The 20,976-nt window shown below is 40.2% G+C and overlaps 1 pseudogene; it reads right to left on the minus strand.

Annotated features, from left to right (window-relative positions):
* Window positions 1-6,445: 6,445 nt before the first annotated feature.
* On the minus strand, window positions 6,446-7,966 carry LOC120861122 (annotated as a pseudogene).
* Between the last annotated feature and the right edge of the window lie 13,010 nt (window positions 7,967-20,976).

The following is a 20,976-nucleotide window of genomic DNA, read 5'->3' on the forward strand; positions in this document are numbered from 1 at the left end:
TTTTAAACTAGATTTATTTTTGAATTTACCATTTGTTCTGTAATTCTTTTATAGAAGGTAGATAAAATTCAGAGCGCACACACTGGGTTTAAAGCTATAGATTCAAAATTACATTTCTTTATGGAGAACAAACAAATGAACCTATTGTTCTGGGATCTTTTGTCTTCAGAGTTGCTGGTTAAAAGACTGGTTGTCCATCTGGTTTCTCAGTCTTTGGTATATAACATATATTTTGTTTTTCAAGACTTTTAGGATTTACTTTATATCAGTATCTGAAGATATAAATATTGGTAAATTCCTTTTGCTCAATACTTGGTGCAATTTGAATATGAAGTTCTGGGTTTTCTTTTCATTCTGGTGGATTTTTCTATTGTTTCTTCATCTTCAAGTCTTTCTGTGCTCTTCTTTCAGAACTACTATGAGATGTGTATGGATCATCCTCTGTGTCTTCTAACTCCTCTTCCACATATTCTTTGATGTCTTTATGCATCAGTTAATTATTGGGCTGAATCATTCAGTTTTATGTTTTCTCTTTAATTATATCCATTCCATATAGTTAGGCCACCTTTGGAAAAATTTTTAATGTTAATAAAAACTTTTTATTTCTGAGATCTCATTAGTCCTTTTTATAACTTTTAATTGTTGTGTTAGAAATGTGAGATCTCTTATCCTCCTAAAGATGTCATTCTTTAAAAAAATTTAAATGGCTTTATTGGCATAGAATTTAAATGCCATAGAATTAATCTGTGTGAAGTATGCAGTTCAGTGGTTTTTGGTATATTCAAACAGTAATTCATCTGTCACCTCAGTTGTTCTTTGGTTATTGTGCAGCATGGTCTATAGTTGTCTGTTAGCCCTAGTTGGTTTATAGAGTTGCTGGTCTTCTGCCTAGTTGTTCCATCCATTATGAAAGTTGCATTGAAATCTCGGGTTATAATTGTTGAAGTGTCTACCTCTCTCTTCAGTTCTGTCAGCTTTTGCTTCATATAGTTTGGGGCTCTTTGTTTTTCTTTGTGCATATTTACAGTTATTACATCTTCCCAATGGATTGACAATTTTATTTTATAAAGTGTCCTTTATATGTGGTATGACTACTACAGTCCTATTGTAGCTTTCTCTATTTTAGATCTCTTTTTCTTGTTTGTATGGAAAGAGATATTCCATATTATATATAGAAAATATATATTATATCATCTATATGTTATCTCATATTCCATATTAGATATTAATATTAGATTTCCTGTTAGATGGAATATCGCTTTCCATCCTTTAGTTTTCAACCATTTTCATCTTTGAATCTGAATTATTCTCATTTAGACTGTGTAAAATTGGATCTTTTTTTTTAATCCAACCTGACAAAGCCTACCTTTTATTAGATTGCTTAATTCATCTACATTTAATGTTGATATTGACATGGTTGCTTTACCTGTATTATTAATACTGTTTTGCAACTTATTTTCTATATGTCTCATGTATTTTTTGTTCCTCTATCAGTCTTACTGCTTTCTTTTGTATTAAGTGAAAATTTCTAGTGTAATATTTTAATTCTTTTATAGATTTTTTTTCACTATACTCAGTTCAGTTCAGTTGCTCAGTCATGACTGACTCATTGTGATCCCATGGACTACAGCACGCCAGGCTTCCCTGTCTATCACCAACACCTGGAGCTTTCTCAAACTCATGTCCATTGAGTTGGCGATGCAATCCAACCATCTCATCCTCAGTCATCTCCTTCTCCTCCTGCCTTCAATCTTTCCCAGCATCAAGGTCTTTTCCAATGAGTCAGTTCTTCACTTCAGGTGGCCAAAGTATTGGAGTTTCAGCTTCAGCATCAGTCCTTCCAGTGAATATTCAGGACTGATCTCCTTTAGGATGGACTGGTTGGATCTTCTTGCAGTGCAAGGGCTCTCAAGAGTCTTTTCCAACACTGCAGTTAAAAAGCATCAATTCTTCAGTGCTCAGCTTTCTTCATAGTCCAACTCTCACATTCATACATGACTACTGGAAAAACCATAGCCTTGACTAGATGGACATTTTTAAGCAAAGTAATGTTATACAATTATATTTATATATACTCTCCTCCAACACCAATTATTTAAATTGTCACTTTAATATTTTTAAAATTTATTTATTTTAATTTGAGACTAATTACTTTACAATATTGTAGTGTTTTTTTTTTTTTTTGCCATACATTGAGAAGAATCAGCCATGGGTGTACATGTGTCCCCCATCCCAACCCCCCTTCCCACCTCCCTCCCCATCCCATCCCTCTGGGTTGTCCCAGTGTAAAGGCTTTGAGTTCCCTGTTTCATGCATCAAATTTGGACTGGTCATCTATTTCACATATGGTAGTATACACATTTCAATCTGTTCTCTCAAATCATCCCCCACAACCTTTGCCTTCTCCCACAGAGTCCAAAAGTCTGTTCTGTATATCTGTTTCTCTTATTGTCTTGCATATAGGGTCATCATTACCATCTTTCTAAATTCCATATATATGCCTTAATATACTATATTGGTGTTTTTCTTTCTGGCTTACTTCACTCTGTATAATAAGTTCCAGTTTCATCCACCTCATTAGAACTGATTCAGATGCATTCTTTTAATTGCTGATATTCCATTGTGTATATGTACCACAACTCCTTATCCATTCATCTGTTGATGGACATCTAGGTTGCTTCTATGTCCTAGCTATTGTAAACAGTGCTGCGATGAACATTGAGGTACACATGTCTCTTTCAGTTCTGCTTTCCTCAGTGTTTATGCCCAGCAGTGGGGTTGCTGGGTCGTATGGCATTTCTATTTCCAGTTTCTTAAGAAATCTCCACACTATTCTCCATAGTGGCTGCACTAGTTTGCATTCCCACCAATAGTGAAAGAGTTCCCTTTTCTCCATACCCTCTCTAGCATTTAATGTTTATAGACTTTTTCATAGCAGCCATTCTGACTGGTGTGTGATGGATACCTCATGGTGGTTTTGATTTGCATTTCTCTGATAATCAGTGATGTTGAGCATCTTTTCATGCATTTGTTAGTCATCTGTATGTCTTCTTCAGAGAAATGTTTGTTTAGTTCTTTGGCCCATTTTTTTATTGGGTCATTTAATTTTCTGGTGTTGAGCTGCCTGAGATGCTTGTATATTTTTGAGATTAGTTCTTGGTCAGTTGCTTCATTTGCTATTATTTTCTCCCATTCTGAATGCTGTCCTTCACACTCCTTATAGTTTCCTTCGTTGTGAAAAAGCTTTAAGTTTAATTAGGTCCCATTTGTTTATTTTTGCTTTTATTTCCTTACTATGGGAGGTGAATCATACAGGATCTTGCTGTGATTTATGTCAGAGAGTGTTTTGTATACGTTTTCCTCTAGAAGTTTTATAGTTTCTGGTATTACATTCAGATCTTTAATCCATTTTGAGTTTATTATTGTGAATGGTGTTAGAAAGTGTTCTAGTATCATTCTTTTACAGGTGGTTGACCAGTTTTCACAGCACCACTTGTTAAAGAGATTGTCTTTTCTCCATTGTATATATTTGCCTCCCTTGTCAAAGATAAGTTGTCCATTGGTGTGTGGATTTATCTCTGGGCTTTCTATTTTGTTCCGTTGATCTATATTTCTGTCTTTGTGCCAGTACCATACTCTCTTAATGACTGTAGCTTTGTAGTATAGTCTGAAGTCAGGCATGCTGATTCCTCCAGTTTTATTCTTCTTTCTCATGATTGCTTTGACTATTTGAGGTTTTTTATATTTCCAATACAAATTGTGAAAATAATTGTTCTAGTTCTCTGAAAAATACCATTGGTAGCTTGATAGGAATTGCATTGAATTTATAGATTACTTTGTGTAGTATACTCATTTTCACTATATTGATTCTTCCGATTGATGAACATGGTATATTTCTCCATCTATTTGTGTCATCTTTGATTTCTTTCATCAGTGTTTTATAGTTTTCTATATATAGGTCTTTTGCTTATTCCTAAGTATTTTATTCTTTTCATTGCAATGATGAATGGGGTTGTTTCCTTGATTTCTCTTTGGTTTTCTCATTGTTGGTGTATGGGATTGCAATGGATTTCTGTGTACTAATTTTCTATCATGCAACTTCACTATATTCATTGATTAGCTATACTAATTTTCTGGTGGTGTCTTTAGGGTTTTCGATGTACAGGATCATGCCATCTGCAGAGAGTGAGAGTTTTACTTCTTCTTTTCTAATCTGGATTCCTCTCATTTCTTTTTCTTCTCTGATTGCTGTGGCTAAAACTTCCAAAACAATATGGAATAGTTGTGGTGAGAGTGGGCATCCTTGTCTTATTCCTGATTTCAGGGGAAATGCAATCAATTTTTCACCATTGGGAATAATGTTTGCTGTGGGTTTATCATCAGTTCAGTTCAGTCACTCAGTTGTATCCAACACTTTGTGATCCCATGAGTTGCAGCACGCCAGGCCTCCCTGTCCATCACCATCTCCCAGAGTTCACTCGAACTCATGTCCATCGAGTCGGTGAGGCCATCCAGCCATCTTATTCTCTGTTGTCCCCTTCTCTTCCTGCCCCCAATCCCTCCCAGCATCAAGGTCTTTTCCAATGAGTCAACTCTTCCACGAGGTGGCCAAAGTACTGGAGTTTCAGCTTTAGCATCAATCCTTACAGTGAACACCAAGGACTGATCTCGTTTAGGATGGACTGGTTGGATCTCCTTGCACGCCAAGGGACTTTCAAGAGTCTTCTCCAACACCACTGTTCAAAAGCATTAATTCTTTGGCACTCAGCTTTCTTCACAGTCCAACTCTCACATCCATACCTGACCACTGGAAAAACCATAGCCTTGACTAGATGGACCTTTGTTGGCAAAGTAATATCTCTGATTTTCAACATACTATCTAAGTTGGTCCTAACTTTCCTTCCAAGGAGTAAGCATCTTTTAATTTCATGGCAACAATCACCATCTGCAGTTATTTTGGATCCCCCCATATAAACTCTGACACAGTTTCCACTGTCTCCCCATATATTTCCCATGAAGTGATGGGACCAGATGCCATGATCTTCGTTTTCTGAATGTTGAGCTTTAAGCCAACTATTTCGCCCTCCTATTTCACTTTCCTCAAGAGGCTTTTTAGTTCTTCTTCACTCTCTACCATAAGGGTGGTGTCATCTGCATATCTGAGGTTATTTATATTTCTCCTGGCAATCTTGATTCCAGTTTGTGCTTCTTCCAGTCCAGCATTTCTCATGATGTACTCTGCATAGAGTTAAATAAGCAGGGTGACAATATATAGTCTTGACATATTCCTTTTCCTATTTGGAACCAATCTGTTGTTCCATGTCCAGTTCTAACTGTTGCTTCCTGACCTGCAACAGTTTCTCAAGAGGCAGGTCAGGTGGTCTGGTATTCCCATCTGTTTCAGAATTTTTCACAGTTTATTGTGATCCACACAGTCAAAGGCTTTGGCATAGTCAATAAAGCAGAAATAGATGTTTTTCTGGAACTCTCTTGCTTTTTCCATGATCCAGTGGATGTTGGCAATTTGATCTCTGGTTTCTCTGCCTTTCCTAAAACCAGCTTGAACATCAGGAAGTTCACGGTTCATGTACTGCTGAAGCCTGGCTTGGAGAATTTTGAGCATTACTTTACCAGTGTAAGATGAGTGCAATTGTGTGGTAGTTTGAGCATTCTCTGGCATTACCTTTCTTTGGGATTGGAATGAAAACTGACCTTTTCCAGTCCTGTGGCCACTGCTGAGTTTTCCAAATTTGCTGGCATATTGAACACAGCACTTTCACAGCAACATCTTTCAGGATTTGACATAGCTCAACTGGAATTCCATCACCTCCACTAGCTTTGTTCATAGTGGTGCTTCCTAAGGCCCACTTGACTTCACATTCCAGCATGTCTGGCTCTAGGTGAGTGATCAAACCATCGTGATTATCTTGGTCATGAAGATCTTTTCTGTACAGTTCTTCTGTATATTCTTGCCGCGTCTTCTTAATATCTTCTGCTTCTGTTAGGTCCATACCATTTCTGTCCTTTATTGAGCCCATCTTTGCATGAAATATTGCCTTGGTATCTCTAATTTTCTTGGAGAGATCTCTAGTCATTCCCATTCTGTTGTTTTCCTCTTTTTCTTTGCATTGATCACTGAGGCTTTCTTATCTCTCCTTGCTATTCTTTGGAACTCTGCATTCAGACGCTTATATCTTCTCTTTTCTCCTTTGCTTTTCTCTTCTCCTCCTTTCACAGCTATTTGTAAGGCCTCCTCAGACAGCCATTTTGCTTTTTTGCATTTCTTTTCCATGGGGATGGTCTTGATCCCTGTCTCCTGTATAATGTCACAAACCTCCATCCGTAGTTCATCAGGCACTCTGTCTATCAGATCTCATCCCTTAAATTTATTTCTCACTTCCACTGTATAATCATAAGGGATTTGATTTAGGTCATACCTGAATGGTCTAGTCGTTTTCCCTACTTTCTTCAATTTAAGTCTGAATTTGGCAAGAAGGATTTTATGATCTGAGCCACAGTCATCTCCCAGTCTTGTTTTTGCTGACTGTATAGAGCTTCTCCATCTTTGGCTGCAAAGAATATAATCAATCTGATTTCTGTGTTGACCATCTGGTGATGTCCATATATAGAGTCTTCTCTTGTGTTGTTGGAAGAGGGTGTTTGCTATGACCAGTACATTCTCTTGGCAAAACTCTATTAGCCTTTGCCCTGCTTTATTCTGTATTCCAAGGCCAAGGAATTTGCCTGTTACTCCAGGTGTTTCTTGACTTCTTACTTCGGCATTCCAGTCCCCTATAATGAAAAGGACATCTTTTTTGGGTGTTAGTTCTAAAAGGTTTTGTAGGTCTTCATAGAACCATTCACCTTCAGCTTCTTCAGCATTATTGATTGGGGCATAGACTTGGATTACAGTGATATTGAATGGTTTGCCTTGGAAATGAACAGAGATCATTCTGTCGTTTTTGAGATTGCATCCAAGTACTGCATTTTGGACTCTTTTGTTGACCATGATGGCTACTCCATTTCTTCTAAGGAATTCCTGCCCACAGTAGTAGACATAATGGTCATCTGAGTTAAATTCACCATTCCAGTCCACTTTAGTTCGCTGATACCTAGAATGTCAACGTTCACTCTTGCCATCTCCTGTTTGACCACTTCCAATTTGCCTTGATTCATGGACCTGACATTCTAGGTTCCCATGCAATATTGCTCTTTACAGCATCGGACCTTGCTTCTAACACCGGTCACATCCACAACTGGGTATTGTTTTTGCTTTGGCTCCATCCCTTCATTCTTTTTGGAGTTATTTCTCCACTGATCTCCAGTAGCATATTGGGCACCTACCATTCTGGGGAGTTCTCCTTTCAGTATCCTCTCATTTTGCCTTTTCATACTGTTCATGGGGTTCTCAAGGCAAGGATACTGAAGTGTTTGCCATTCCCTTCTCCAGTGGACCAAATTCTGTCAGACCTCTCCACCATGACCCTCCCATCTTCGGTGACCCCACAGAGCATGACTTAGTTTCATTGAGTTAGACAAGGCTGTGGTCCATGTGATTAGATTGGCTAGTTTTCTGTGATTATGGTTTCAGTGTGTCTGCCCTCTGATGCCCTCTCTCAACACCTACCATCTTACTTGGGTTTCTCTTACCTTGGACGTGGGGTATCTCTTCATAGCTGCTCCAGCAAAGCACAGCCGCTGCTCCTTACCTTGTATGAGGGGTATCTCCTCACGGCCACCCCTCCTGACCTTGGACATGGAGTAGCTCCTCTCAGCCCTCCTGTGCCCATGTATCCTTGGCTAAATCTTGCCTGCACACCACCAGCCGCAAGGTCTTGTAGGATCCTTTCACCAAGGAAACGGCCTCCCATCGGAAGCTGCTCAGTGCCATCTCATTGATGTTCACCACCTCGTCCCCAGCCCGCAGTCTGGAGCTCACCAGGTCTGCTTTTTGGGGGTTTATCATAGATGACTCTTATTATGTTGAGGTATGTTCCTTCTATGCCTGCTTTCTGGAGGGTTTTTATCATAGATGGATGTTGAATTTTCTCAAAGGCTTTCTCTGCATCTACTGAGATAATCGTATGTTTTTTATCTTTCAATTTGTTAATGTGGTGTATCACATTGATTGATTTGTGAATAATGAAGAATCCTTGCATCCCTGGGATAAAACCCACTTGGTCATCATGTATATGATATTTTAATATGTTGTTGGATTCTGTCTGCTAAAATTTTGTTGAGGATTTTTGCATCTGTGTTCATCAGTGATATTGGCCTGTAGTTTTCTTTTTTTGTGACATCTTTGTCTGGTTTTGGAATTAGGGTGATGTTGGCCTCATAGAATGAGTTTGGGAGTTTACTTTCCTCTGCAATTTTCTGGAAGAGTTTGAGTAGGGTAGGTGTTAGCTCTTCTCTAAATTTTTGGTTGAATTCACCTGTGAAGCCATCTGGTTCTGGGCTTTTGTTTGTTGGAAGACTTTTGATTACACTTTCTATTTCCGTACTTGTGAAGGGTCTGTTAAGATTTTCTGTTTCTTCCTTGTTCAGTTTTGGAAGGTTATACTTTTCTAAGAATTCATCAATTTTTCCAAATTTTCCGTTTTATTGTCATATAATTGCTGATAGTAGTCTTTTATATTTCTGTGTTCTCTGTTGTGATTTCTCCATTTTGATTTCTATTTTTGTTGATTTTATCCTTCTCCCTTTTTTCCTCAATGAGTCTGGCTAATGGCTTGTCTATTTTATTTATCTTCCCAAATACCAGCTTCTGGCTTGTTAATTTTTGCTATAGTCTCCTTTGTTTCTTTTTCATTTATTTCTGCTCTAATTTTTATTATTTCTTTCCTCATACCAACCCTCGGGTTCTTCATTTCTTCTTTTTCTAGTTGCTTTAGGTGTAAAGTTAGGTTGTTTATTTGATTTTTCTCTTGTTTCTTGTGGTAAGCTTGTATTGCTATGAAACTTACCCTTAGAACTGCTTTTACTGAATCCCATAGGTTTTGGGTTGTGGTGTTTTCATTTTCATTTATTTCTATGCATATTTTGATATCCTTTTTGATTTCTTCTGTGATTTGTTGGTTATTCAGAAGCATGTTGTTTAGCCTCCATATGTTTGTATTTTAATAGTTTTTTTTTCCTGTAGTTGACATCTAATCTTAACATATTGTGATCAGAAAAGATGGTTGAAATTATTTCAATTTTTTTGAATTTACCAAGGCCAGACTTATGGCCCAGGATGTGATCTATCCTAGAGAACGTTCCATGTGCACTTGAGAAAAAGGTGAAATTCATTGTTTGGGGGTGAGATGTCCTATAGATATCAATTAGGTGTAACTGGTCCATTGTATCATTTAAAGTTTGTGTTTCCTTGCTAATTTTCTGTTTAGTTGATCTATCCATAGGTGTGAGTAGGGTATTAAAGTCTCCCACTATTATTGCATTACTGTTAATTTCCCCTTTCATATTTGTTAGTATTTGCCTTATGTATTGAGGTGCTCCTCTGTTGGGTGCATATATATTTATAATTGTTATATTTTCTTCTTGGATTGATCCTCTGATAATTATATAGTGTTCCTCTTTGTCTTTTTTCATGGCCTTTATTTCAAAGTCTATTTTGTCTGATATGAGTATTGCTACTCCTGCTTCTTTTGTTCTTCATTTTCATGAAAGAACTTTTTCCAGCCCTTCACTTTCAGTCTGTATGTGTCCCTTGGTTTAAGGTGGGTTCCTTGTTGACAGCATATATAGGGATCTTGTTTTTGTATCCATTCAGCCAGTCTTTGTCTTTTGGTTGGGCATTCAACCCATTTACTTTTAAGGTAATTATTGGTAAGTATGATCCCATTGCCATTTACTTTGTTGTTTTGGGTTTGAGTTTATAAACCTATTCTGTGTTTCCTGTCTAGAGAAAATCCTTTAGCATTTGTTGAAGAGCTGTTTTGGTGGTGCTGAATTCTCTCAGCTTTTGCTTGTCTGTAAAGCTTTTGATTTCTCCTTCATATTTGAATGAGATCCTTGCTGAGTACAGTAATCTGAGTTGTAAGTTTTTCTGTTTCATCACTTTAAGTATGTCCTGCCATTCCCTTCTGGCCTGAAGAGTTTCTATTGAAAGATCAGCTGTTATCCTTATGGGGATCCCTTTGTGTGTTATTTGTTTCATTTCTCTTTCTGCTTTTAATATTTGCTCTTTGTGTTGGATCTTTGTTAGTTTGATTAATATGTGTCTTGGGGGTGTTTTGCCTTGCATTTATCCTGTTTGGGACTCTCTGGGTTTCTTGGACTTGGGTGGCTATTTCCTTCCCCGTTTTAGGGAAGTTTTCATCTATTATCTCCTCAAGTGTTTTCTCATGGTCTTTGTTTTTGTCTTCTTCTTCTGGGACTCCTATGATTTGAATGTTGGGGCGTTTAACACTGTCTCAAAGGTCTCTGAGGTTGTCCTCATTTCTCTTAATTCTTGTTTCTTTTTTCCTTTCTGCTTCATTTATTTCCACCGTTCTGTCTTCCATCTCACTTATCCTGTCTTCTGTCTGTTATTCTGCTGTTGGTTCCCTCCAGAGTGCTTTTGATTTCAGTTATTGCATTATTCATTATTGATTGGCTCTTCTTTATTTCTTCTAGGTCCTTGTTAAACATTTCTTGCATCTTCTCAATCCTTGTCTCTAGTCTATTTGTCTGTAACTTCATTTTCTTTTCAAGATTTTGGATCATCTTTACTATCATTATTCTGAATTATTTTTTCTGGTAGACTCCCTAACTCTCCTTTTGTTTGGTCTGGTGGGCATTTATCATGTTACTTTAGTTGCTGAATATTTCTCTGCCTTTTCATTTTGTTTAGATTGCTGTGTTTGGGGTGCCCTTTCTGTAGGTTGGGAGTTCATGGTTCCTCTTTATTGTGGAGCCTGCTCCCTGTGGGTGGGGTTGGGCTAGTGCCTTGTCAAGGTTTCCTGGTTAGGGGAGACTGTGTCTGCATTCTGGTGGGTGGAGCTGGATCTCCTTTCTGAAGTGCAGTAAAGTGTCCAGTAGTGAGTTTTGGAGTGTCTATGGGTTTGTCAGGCTTTTGGAAGCCTGTCTTTTAACGCACAGGCTGTGTTCCTGCTTTGCTGGAGAATTAGCATGGTATGTGTTGCTCTGGAACTTGTTGGCTCTTGGGTGTAACTTGGTTTCAGTGTAGATATGGGGGATTTTGTGTGAGCTCTTGTCTATTCATGTTCCCTGGAATCAGGAGTTCACTGATGTTATCAAGTTTTGGAGTTAATCCTCCTGACTCTGGCTTTCATTCTTATTCTTACAGTAGCCTCAATACTTCTCCATCCATACAGCATGGATGATACAACATCTTGATTAATGGTGAAACAATTCTCCACAACGAGGGACACCCAGAGAATTTCACAGACTTACATGGAGAAGAGAAGAGGGAGGAGGGAGACAGAGGTAACCAGGAGGAGAAGTTCAGTTCAATTGCTCAGTTATATCAGACTCTTTGCGACCCCATGAACCACAGCATGCCAGGCCTCCCTGTCCATCACTAACTCCCGGTGTTTACCCAAATTCATGTCCATTGAGTCGGTGATGCCATCCAACCATCTCATTCTCTGTCATCCCCTTCTCCTCCTGCCCTCAGTCTTTCCCAGCATCAGGGTCTTTTCCAATAAGTCAGTTCTTCGCATCAGGTGGCCAAAGTATTGGAGTTTCAGCCTCAACATCAGTCCTTCCAATGAACACCAAGGATTGATCTCCTTTAGGATGGACTGGTTGGATCTCCTTCCAGTCCACGGGACTCTTAAGAGTCTTCTGCAACACCACAGTTCAAAAGCATCAATTCTTGGGTGCTCAGCTTTCTTTATAGTCCAACTCTCACATCCATACATGACTATTGGAAAAACCATAGCCTTCACTAGACGGACCTTTGTTGACAAAGTAACTTCTCTGCTTTTTAATATGCTGTCTAGGTTGGTCATAGCGTTCCTGCCAAGGAGTAAGCATCTTTTAATTTCACAGCTGCAATCATCATCTGCAGTGATTTTGAAGCCCCCAAAATAAAGTCAGCCACTGTTTCCACTGTTTCCTCATCTAGTTGCTGTGAAGTAATGTGACAAGATGCCACGATCTTTGTTTTCGGAATGTTGAGCTTTAAGCCAACGTTTTCACTCTCCTCTCTCATTTTCATCAAGAGGCTCTTTAGTTTTTCTTCACTTTCTGTCATAAGGGTGGTGTCATCTGAATATCTGAGGTTATTGATATTTCTCCCGACAATCTTGATTCCAGCTTGTTCTTCTTCTAGCCCAGCTTTTCTCATGATGTACTCTGCATATAAGTTCAATAAGGAGGGTGACAATATACAGCCTTGACATACTTCTTTTCCTATTTGGAACCAGTCTGTTGTTCCCTGTCCTGTTCTAACTGTTGCTTCCTGACCTGCATACAGGTTTCTCTAGAGGCAGGTCAGGTAGTCTGGTATTTCCATCTGTTTCAGAATTTTCCACATTTTATTGTGATCCACACAGTCAAAGGCTTTGGCATAGTCAATTAAGCAGAAATAGATGTTGTTCTGGAACTCTCTTGCTTCTCCAATGATCCAGTGAATGTTGGCAATTTGATTTCTGTTTCCTCTGCCTTTTCTAAAACCAGCTTGAACATATGGAAGTTCACGGCTCAGGTATTGCTGAAGGCTGGCTTGGAAAATTTTGAGCTTTACTTTACTAACATATGAGATGAGTGCAATTGTGAGGTAGTTTGAGCATTCTTTGGCATTACCTTTCTTTGGGGTTGGAATGAAAACTGACCTTTTCCAGTCCTGTGGCCACTGCTGAGTTTTCCAAATTTGCTGGCATATTGAGTACAGTACTTTCACAGCATCATCTTTTAGGATTTGAAATAGGAGGAGAAGAGGGGGGCGTCAAAAGGGGAGAGGCCATTTTAGCCAATAATCAGTTCCCTAAGTGTTCTCCATAGTCTGGAACACCCAGAGGGATCACAGACTGAAGCAGAGAAGAGAAGGGCGGGGGGGAGGAGATGGAGGTGACCTAGGAGAGAAAAGGGAGAGTCAAACAGGGAGAGAGCAATCAAGCCAGTAATCACACCCCTAAGTGAAAATGGATACTGAAGATTAGATTCTTAAAGGTACAAAATTGATTAAAAAAAAAACAACAAAAAGTAAAGATTAAAAATCTAGAGTAGAGGTTAGACTCTGAAAAACACGATATTAAAAATACAAACCAAAATCAATCTCAAAAATTATAAAAAATATAGACATGAAATTTGCTTTAAAAATAGGGTCTTTTTTTGCAAGGTAATAGTAGGTTACAAAAATGAAATTTAAAGGAGTAATAAAGGACTTATTTTTTTTTTTTTAAGGTAAAAAGTGATAATAGTAAATATATATCTAGTAATTTCTCTGGAGCTGTTGTGGGCAGTGTGGGGTCAGTTCCTTTTCAGATAGTTCCTTGTTCCAGCTTGTACTTGTTCTCAAGGTCTATAGGCCCCCTCCGATGCTTAGTCAATGTTAACTACAGGGTTTTAATCTGTTGCACCTGTCACTTCCAGAGCAGTTCCCTCTTCTTTGTTTATTTTGGCTTCCTCTGTTTGCAAGTGTCTTCAGTGTCTAATTTCCACCCTCAAACAAGAGGGTGAAGATGGTCACTTATTTAGGCTCACTTGTTCAGTTGTGTTGTGGGGAGGGAGGGACACTGCAAACAAATATCACTGGCATGTATGGGGATTGCTCGTAGTGTATGGACCACATTGGGTTTTCCCCAGCTCTAGGAGGTGTGTGCTTCCCAAGTCTACACTGCTCAGGCTCCAGAGTGCTCTGCAGGGGTACTATCCAAAGCGGGGCCTGCACTTCATGCAATTCCAAGGGCTAAGCTGCTCAGGTTCCCCAGGACTCCGCAAAGGCACAGACTCGGTTAGGTGTGCCTTTTTTTGCCCTTCCCAGTCCGGAGCAGCTCAAGTGACCGGGTGCTTCATGAGAGCACTGTCCTAGGTGGGCTGTGCATCTTAATCACCTCCCCAGTTCCAGCCACTTGGTTTCCCAGTTGCACCACAAGAGCACTGTTTTAGGGGTGCTGTGTGTCTCCTCTGATATCTGGGAGCTGATATCTGGCTGTGATGTCAACTGTCCAGGATCCCAGGAAGACATGGTTAGCAACTGGGAGCCTGCTCACAGTTTGGTGGAGAATGCTGGTCTCTGGGGCCGAGACTGCAGCAGCCCCTTACCTTCTGGCTCCAGCTGTCACATGCCTGTGTCTCTGCCTCTGGCGGGTGGGGGGTGGGGTGGGGGGGTTGGGGCTTGTAGGCAGCCAGCTAGCTCTCTTTTGGTATTCTCTCAATCCTTTGTTCTATGAGCAGGCCAGGCTGTGCATTAGTGTTTCACAGGAAAGTTCTCTTTTTTCTCTCTCTCTATTGATCCCACAGTTTGGGTTGCTATATCTTGTTAGCTCCCTCAGATTGTCCTCAGGTCATTCAGGCCTGGTCCTTAACCTAAACATGCAGCCGGCGCCTCCTTGCCCAGCCCCCACTCTCTGATGGCGGAGGCAAGCCTCTGGGCTACTTCTCTGCTGGCAGTTGCAGTTAGGCGCATATTCTGTGGGGTTCCCCCACCCCCACCCCCACCCCTCGGTTATGTTGCCCTCTGAGATTCAAAAACTCCCCACAGACCCCCCTGTGAGAGAGTTTCCTGGTGTTTGGAAACTTCTGCTTCACGACTCCCTCTCCGGGACTGGTCTCAGTCCCTAACTCTTTTGCCTCTCTTTTTGTCTTTTATATTTTGTCCTACCTCCTTTCAAAGAGAATGGGCTGCCTTTCTGGGTGCCTCATGTCCTCTGCCAGTGTTCAGAAGTTGTTTTATGGAGCTCGCTCAGCATTCAAATGTACTTTTGATGAATTTGTGGGGGAGAAAGTGGTCTCCCCGTCCTATTCCTCCACCGTCTTGAGACCGCCACCCATCACTTTGTATTATTTTATCATTTAAAGAAACAGAGAGGGAAAAGGAGTATAAGGTGCATCCTTATGTGTGTGTGCACATGTGTGCTTAGTAAGTCACTTGTGTTTGACTCTGAGTGACCCAATCGATCAGAGCCCACCAAGTTCCTCTGGCCATGGGATTCTCCAGGAAAGAATACTGGAGTGGGTTGCCATTTCTTCCTCCAGGGATCTTCCCAACCCAAGGATGGAACCTGCATCTCTTATGTCTCCTGCATTGGACAGGTGGGTTCTTTACCACTAGTGCTACCTCGGAAGCTCGTGTGTGTGTATAGGCTTCCCCAACTCAACAAGCAATTCTTGGACAACAGCAGGGTGTCTGACTTTTCATACTGTTCATGGGGTTCTCAAGGCAAGAATACTGAAGTGGTTTGCCATTCCCTTCTCCAGTGGATACGTTTTGTCTGTGTTGAAGAATTCTTGCTTTCAAACTGCATTCCTGGAGAAGACTCTTGAGAGTCCCTTGGACAGCAAGGAGATCAAACTAGTCAATCCTAAAGGAAATCAACCCTGAATATTCTTTGGAAAGATTGATGCTGAAGCTGGAGCTCCAATACTTTAGCCACCTGACGAAAAGATCTGACTCACTGGAAAAGACCTGGATGCTGGGAAAGATTGGAGGCAGGAGGAGAAGGAGTGACAGAGGATGAGATGGTTGAATGACATCAGTGTCTAAATGGACATCAGTTGGAGCAAACTCCAGGAGATGGTGAAGGATAGGGAAGCCTGTCGTGCTTCAGTTCATGGTTTCACAAAGAGTTGGACATGGCTTAGTGACTGAACAACAACAAGCAGGGTGTCTGAGATTCAACTCAATTCTGAAACTATCTCTCTGGAGGTAGAATCAGATTCCACAGATAAAACGCTCAGTCCCACAAGAGTTGTCTCCATTTCAGACATTAGTTGCAAGCCTGGGTTGTTACCTGTGCTGCTGACTAATCAGCTACAAATTAGATTCCAACAATCCTTCCTTACTCAGGATGCCAACTGAAAGTCCAGATTATTACCTGTATTCCTGATTGACTGGATATAAATCAGAGGTCTCCACTACCCCTTCCTTGGGTTCTATTAACTTGCCAGGACAGCTCACAGAATTCAGGAAAACCTATTTACCCTCTAACTACCAGTTTATGACAAAGGATGTCAGAGGATATAAATCAACAACCAGAAGAAGAGAGACCTAGGGGAGGACCTGAACAAAAGAGTTTGTCCTTATGGAGCCTGGCTCCAATGTGGAAGCTCTCCAAAAGGCCCAAACACTGTCCTTTTGGGTTTTTATGGCAGCTTCATTACATAGCCATCATCAACTCAGTCATGGATGAATGGCAATTGGTTCAATCTCAAACCCCTTTCCCCTTCCCAGAAATCAGGGGGTGGGAATGAAAATTCCAACACTTTAGTCACCTGGCTGATTCTCCTGGCAACCACCACCAGGGAGGGAATTAAAAAATCACCTTTATTAACATAAACTCAACTACATTGGAAAGAGCTTGTTATGAATAACAAGACATCCATTTACCTTTATGGCCCTGAAGAAACTGAGGATAAGAGAACAAATATTGTGATAAAGATGCTCCCATTGCTCTTATCGATCAGAAAACTCCAAGGATTTTGTGAGCTATAAGCCAGGAATTGTGGAAGAAGACCAAATTATCTGGAACTATATTTTAATAATCTGAATGACTACTTGTATTTCTTATAAAAAACAACATCACAAGTGTCCATTGCTTCTGAGATACATACTTAGATGCTCAGTCATGTATGACTCTTTGCAACCCTTTGGACTGTAGCCCACCAGGCTCCTGTGCCCATGGGATTTTTCAGGCAAGATTACTTGAGTGGGTTGCCATTTTCCTCCTCCAGGGGATCTTCCTGACCAGAGATTGAACCTGTATCACCTGTGTCTCCTGCATTTGAGGCAGAATCTTTACCTGCTGAGCCATTGGGAAAGCCCCACTTATCATAAGAAGTTAGTTATTAATGCTGCTGGGGTTCCTTTGTATGTGCTGAGTCATTTTTCTTTTCTGCTTTCAACATTTTTGTTTTTGTCTTTTAGCCTTTTGACAATGATGTATTTTTATGTGGTTCTCTTTGTATTGATCATACTTAGAGTTCATTGAGCATCTTGGGCATTTAGAGGAATGTTTTTTATTAAGTGTGGAAAGGTTTCAGGCATTATTGCTTTAAACATTTTACCATCTCTTTTCCTTTTAATCCTGAAAACAGCTTTTCTCTACATCAGTACCAAATTGAATCTTGAATCAGAGTTTTGGGTGAAGTAGGAAAAGATCACGTTATTACTTTGCCAGACAAAGGGGGCCACAGCAAGCTAATGTCCTCAAAACCGTGTGTCCCAATGTGGAGAAGATAATAGAGAAGTTTTATAGTACTTTTCAAAGAGGGTGCGATCAGTTCATTGACATTCTTCTGATGGGTTGGTGTTGAGGTAAGTAGAAGTCAATATCATCGGTCTTCGGGTCCAGCTCCTCTGGGGTCTCATGATTGTGAGCAGCATACCATCACCAATCTAACTTCTGCACCCAGAGGGGTTTTCAGTATCTGCAAAATAGTTCAAAGATATTGCATGTATCCATTAATGGGGAAACAGGACCTTGCCCCAACGCCACTCTTGACTGCTTGTTTCTTCTGATTTTTAATTCCTTCCCTTCCCTAATTAACAGTTCCTTAAATCTGCTCACTGAAACAAAGGGAAAGTCATGGAGACTGAATGAAGGCTGTTTCCTGTAATCAAAGAGATGGGGGTAACAGAAAGTCTTTGTGCCCAGGAGCTCCACAGGGCCTTGCTTGGTATTGCTTCTTCTTCTCTTGGTACTCCCATAACAAATATGTTGGTCCACTTAATATTGTTCCACATTTCTCTGAAATTCTTTCCATGTTTCTTAATTTTTAAATTTCTATTCTTGAAGAGTATATACTCTTGATCACTCCAATATCAATTCAGTAATCTTTCTTCTACTGGCTCAAATCAACTATTGAGCTCTTCCAGTGAATTTCTCATTTCAGTTATTATAGTTTCCTGCTATAAAACTTTCTTTTGTTTCCTTTTTATATAAAGTTTCTTTCTTTTTTAAAATTGTATTTATTTATTTTTGGCTGTGCTGGGTCTTTACTGACGCACACAGCTTTCTCTAGTTGCAGTGAGTGAGAACTACTCTTCATTGAGGTGCATGGGCTTACTGCAGTAGCGTCTCTTGTTGCAGAATATGGGTTCTAGGAGTGTGGGCTTCAGTAGTTGTGACCCACTGATTTAGCTGCTCTGTGACATGTGGAATCTTCTCATACCAGGGATTGAATCTGTGTTTCTTGCACTGGCAGGTGAATTCCCAACCACTGGACCACAAGGGAGCTCCCTTTTTGTTTCTTTTTAAAGTTTTTCTTTCTGTTTCTTTTATTTATTTATATTTTCTTGCTTGTTACTGCCCCAATCTTGGCTTTCTCTGTGATGCCCAATAAAAAATATAGAGATAGAGTTTGGAGGAAATAGAAAAGTTGGCTTTAATCCTCAGCCAGCTAAGGGGACAACACAGCAGGCCCAGTGCCTCAAGAACTATGAGTTAGGGGTGATAGGTGAAGGATGTAATTGCATCGTATCAGGGAGTGAGTGATTCTTTCAGCCCTGTTCATGTTCTTCTCTAGCCTGTTCACTGTTCTCTTTACTTTCTTGTTCTCAGAAGAGGAATAGCTTCATTTCTATTTTTGCTGCAACACTTTTATTGCTATTCTGTATCCATTGAGAAATTATCTTCATATCTTCTTCCATTTATTTTGGAATGTTGTTTTCCTTTTGTTCTTTGAACATACTGGAGTGGATTGCCATTTCCTTCCCCAGAGGATCTTCCCAACCCAAGAACTGAACCCATGTCTCCTGCATTGCAGGCAGATTCTTTACCGACTGAGCTATGAGGCAAGCCCAGACATATCTGCAGTAGCTAATTTTAAGTGTTTGTCTGCTAAGAGTGACATCTGGGCTCTCTCAAAAACAGTTTCTCTTTCTTTCTGTGTATGGATCACACTTCCCTGTTTTTGTATATATTCCTTCTTTCTCTCTCTCTTTTTTCTTTTTCTTTTCTTTTTTTTTGGTAAGAATTGGACACTTTAAGTAATAAATTAAACAACTCTAGATGCTGATTTCTGTAACCTCTACCCTTCCCTGGCTTTATTCTTATTGTTTTTTGGCTTGTTTATTTTTTAACAACTTGGCTGGACTGACTATTTCAGTAAATCTATTTCAACATCAGTGTTTAACTTCTTCTCTCTCTCCTCAGAGGGCCTAGCCCATGGCCTGTGCATATTCACCATGACCTTTTCCTCCAAGAGCTGACAGTTGTTTTCACTGGGCTGTCTTTTACTGTATCTTTTCTTGATCTTTCTATTAAGTTTCCAGATGTTCTGCCACTATTGGCATCATACCCAGCTGTCAGCCTCCACTAATTGCTAAGTGACAATGCTATTGTTTTTGACAACAGCCTGTGGCATAAATTGTTTCTCCATCTGATCCAATCAAATGTGGCCACTTTGCAGGAGTAGTCTTCGAGGGCAGTCTTTGAAGCATGGCCTGACCACAATAGGGCTCTTGTTAGCTGCATTTTCCCTGGTTTTCTTGATTAAACTCCTCACTTGTCTACTATTTTGCCTATGTCTAGCTGGCAACCCACTCCAGTATTCTTGCCTAGAGAATCCTGTGGACACAGGAGGCTGGTCCATGGGGTTGCACAGAGTCGTAGCACGCATGCATGCATCGGAGAAGGAAAGGGCAACCCACACCAGTATTCTTTTCTGGAGAATCCCAGGGACAGAGGAGCCTGGTGAGCTGCCATCTATGGAATCACACAGAGTTGGCACGACTGAAGCAACTTAGCAGCAGCAGCAGCATGGCGCTATAAATCTCTTCTTAATTGCTTGCCACCAAAATCTCCATTTCTTTTAACAGTGCCTGGAAGCTTGTGCTTCCCTATGCTTTCTTCCTGGTAACATTATAACTTTAAGGGGAGGTACAGAATTTTCTCTTTTTGTGAGTTGCCTTTCCACTTTAGAAAGAAACTTTGTGCCACTGGTGATGAGGACAATATTGACTTCATCTCTGCTCCATAAGCAGAAGGATGTGTAAGACCTTTGACTCTCGTGGCCCATCTCTCCCATTATGCAGCCTCTGCTCTGCAAGTGAACTGGGGCAAAGGTGATGAGGGCAAAGAGTGACTGCATCTTGGATAGAGCTTCTGTAAATATGGTCTGGGTGGAAGAAGGGAGTTCTAGCCCTCTCAGCCACAACTGCTTGATATAGAGTTTCTGCACACAGAGCTAGGAATGGTAAGAAATACTGACAATCTGTTTCCTATAAAAGAAGCTGTAGCTCTAGACTGGGAACTGTGGGGAGAGGGAGCCCCATGTTCTTGATTGTACCCTTCTGGGGTAGAGCTACTGTCACGTGGAACTGAGGGTGGGGGGGAGGGTAGGTTGTGGTTCAAACGCCACAGACTTTCCCTGTTCTTACTAAGAGTTAGTGGAATTTCTTGAATAAATATTTCTCCATTTTCTGTATACCCTTAGGACACGTTAAAAAGACTAAATCATTTTTTTTTATAATTTTCACCAGTTATTGTTGTTTTGCTGAGGAGAGGATCCATGAGTTCCTCATGCCTCATAACACCATTCTGGATTGTTATTCTCCTTTGGAATTTTCATATTGTTATTTGTGTTTCTCTGTTTTTAGAAGAAAGCATTCTTAAGAGTGTGATGATATACCCATGTGTTTGAATGTATAGAGACCACTGGCCTCATCTGTTTGGTTGGTTGTAAAATATACAGAAAATATAAAACAAGAAGGTAGATACAAATGTGAGAAAGTAGGTATTTATTAGACAATTACATCCTTTAGGTAACAAGAAATGGGGTTTACCTTATACAATTAAGAGATCAATTTTCTTCATTTTCCGAAAGGCTAGGGGAGAAATGAAAGGCTAGCCAAATTGGAAGAGG

The sequence above is a fragment of the Oryx dammah genome, unplaced genomic scaffold (assembly GCF_014754425.2).
Source record: "Oryx dammah isolate SB20612 unplaced genomic scaffold, SCBI_Odam_1.1 HiC_scaffold_11229, whole genome shotgun sequence".
Classification (NCBI taxonomy): Eukaryota; Metazoa; Chordata; class Mammalia; order Artiodactyla; family Bovidae; genus Oryx; species Oryx dammah.